This window comes from Aethalodelphis obliquidens, unplaced genomic scaffold, assembly GCF_003676395.1.
Source record: "Aethalodelphis obliquidens isolate GAN/ISIS:26980383/991018 unplaced genomic scaffold, ASM367639v1 scaffold38, whole genome shotgun sequence".
NCBI lineage: Eukaryota > Metazoa > Chordata > Mammalia > Artiodactyla > Delphinidae > Aethalodelphis > Aethalodelphis obliquidens.
The window spans coordinates 17,662,140-17,664,478 of record NW_020837982.1 but is presented as its reverse complement, the minus strand read 5'-3'; positions in this window follow the sequence as shown (position 1 = coordinate 17,664,478).

The window sequence follows — 2,339 nt, the reverse complement described above, 5'->3', positions numbered from 1 at the left end:
TCTGCAGCTCAGTGAGAGAGTGTAACTCACTCTAGGAACGTGTGATCTACCACTGAGTGAACTGCTCCGTTAGGCTGTCTGCAGTACGTTACATCTACATCACAGGACAAGGTGGTGAGAATCAATCACTAGGCTAGTTTAGGAAACAGCTGCTTAAACCACCATCAGAATAATCAATCATAAAATAGCTCAGACAGAATTTCAATACAGAATTTTCATTTGGTATATTGTACGTTACACTTTTTTTATATACAGCAGGTTATTAGTCATCCATTTTATACACATCAGTGTACACATGTCAATCCCAATCTCCCAGTTCATCCCACCACCACCACCACCCCCCACCACTTTCCCCCCTTGGTGTCCATACGTTTGTTCCCTACATCTGTGTCTCTATTTCTGCCTTGCAAACCGGTCCATCTGTACCATTTTTCTAGATTCCACATATATGCATTAATATACGACATTTTTCTCTTTCTGACTTACTTCACTCTGAATGACAGTCTCTAAGTCCATCCACATCTCTACAAATGACCCAGTCTTGTTCCTTTTTATGGCTGAGTAATATTCCATCGTATATATATGTACCATGTCTTCTTTATCCATTGATCTGTTGATGGGCATTTAGGTTGCTTTCATGACCTGGCTATAGTAAATAGTGCTGCAATGAACATTGTAGTACGTGTCTCTTTTTGAATTAGGGTTTTCTCCAGGTATATGCCCAGAAGTGGGATTGCTGGGTCATATGGTAGTTCTATTTTTAGTTTTTTAAGGAACCTCCATACTGTTCTCCATAGTGGCTGTATCAATTTACATTCCCACCAACAGTGCAAGAGGGTTCCCTTTTCTCCACACCCTCTCCAGCATTGATTGTAGATTTTTTTGATGATGGCCATTCTGACCGGTGTGAGGTGATACCTCACTGTAGTTTTGATTTGCATTTTTCTAATAATTAGTGATGTTGAGCCTCTTGTCCATCTGTATATCTTCTTTGGAGAAATGTCTATTTAGGTCCTCTGCCCATTTTTTGATTGGGTTGTTTGTTTTTTTTAAGATTGAGTTGCATGAGCTGTTTATATATTTTGGAGATTAATCCTTTGTCCGTTGATTTGTTTGCAAATATTAAACATTCTAATTAAGCAAAATTATTGACTTGTCTACTAGTATATTCTGCTTCAGAATAAATACATTGTATTTGGTAAAATTGGCATGAATTGTAATAACGTTCTTCGTTTTCAGATATCCCCTGTTGGAGACAATTCTTTGACCACAAGTTTTCTCCAACTATAAATCCATTTTTTTGCCTTTATCTATTGAAAGGTGGTGTTGGTCACCTTTCTTTAACTGATTTTTTTTCTCATTTTAAATTCTCAGCCAAGAAGATTGTTCTCAAGTTTTACTTCGTCATTTGTGGGTTGTTTTTAAAAATAATCTGTAGAGTAGATAGGTTTTTTTTTTTTCCCCAGCTATATCCTCCTTCCCCATCTGCTGACCCAAAACAAGTATTTCTGTAAGCACGTTCACGAGACACCAATCCCATAAGGTTTTACACAAAAACTGGCCCCACTGCCGACCCTGCCTAGAAGGGGTTTGTAAAGCACACCAGCATCTTAAAGATCCCAGGCCTACAGAACCTTTGACGTGCCGATGTGTGTTGTTTCCCAAACTCACTTGAGCATGGAGTCCTTCTTCCTCAATACCTCTCAACCTTAGGACACGTGACGTGACCCTTCTGTGCTCCGTACCTGGTCGTCGTGTTTGGGTGCAGAAGCTGTCTTCGTGTCACGTGAGGATGCAGGCTTCTGCTTTCCTGTGGGCGGAGGGCCTGCAGCAGGATCCATGGCGTGTTGACTCTTCAGAACCAGGGTTTGCACTCTGCATCCTTGTTTCCTATTGACCTTGATCAATAAATCCGTCTGTCTGTGGGTGTGTTTATAGCTACTGACGCTGAAGGGACTGATGATGACAGAGGCCAGGCTGCCCGCACTGGGTGGCGGTGTGCGGCCTGGAGCCCAGAAATGGTCACGAGTCCCAGGCCTCAAAAGCATCCTAGAACTTGGATCAGCATCAGATTCCAGCCTGAGGCCACGTGGCCCAACGACCTGGGCTTCACTGCCCTTGTTTGTATCTTTTTTTTTTTTTTGCGGTACGCGGGCCTCTCACTGTTGTGGCCTCTCCCGTTGCGGGGCACAGGCTCCGGACGCGCAGGCTCAGCGGCCATGGCTCACGGGCCCAGCCGCTCCGCGGCATGTGGGATCCTCCCGGACCGGGGCACGAACCCGTGTCCCCTGCATCGGCAGGCGGACTCTCAACCACTGCGCCACCAGGGAAGCCCGCCC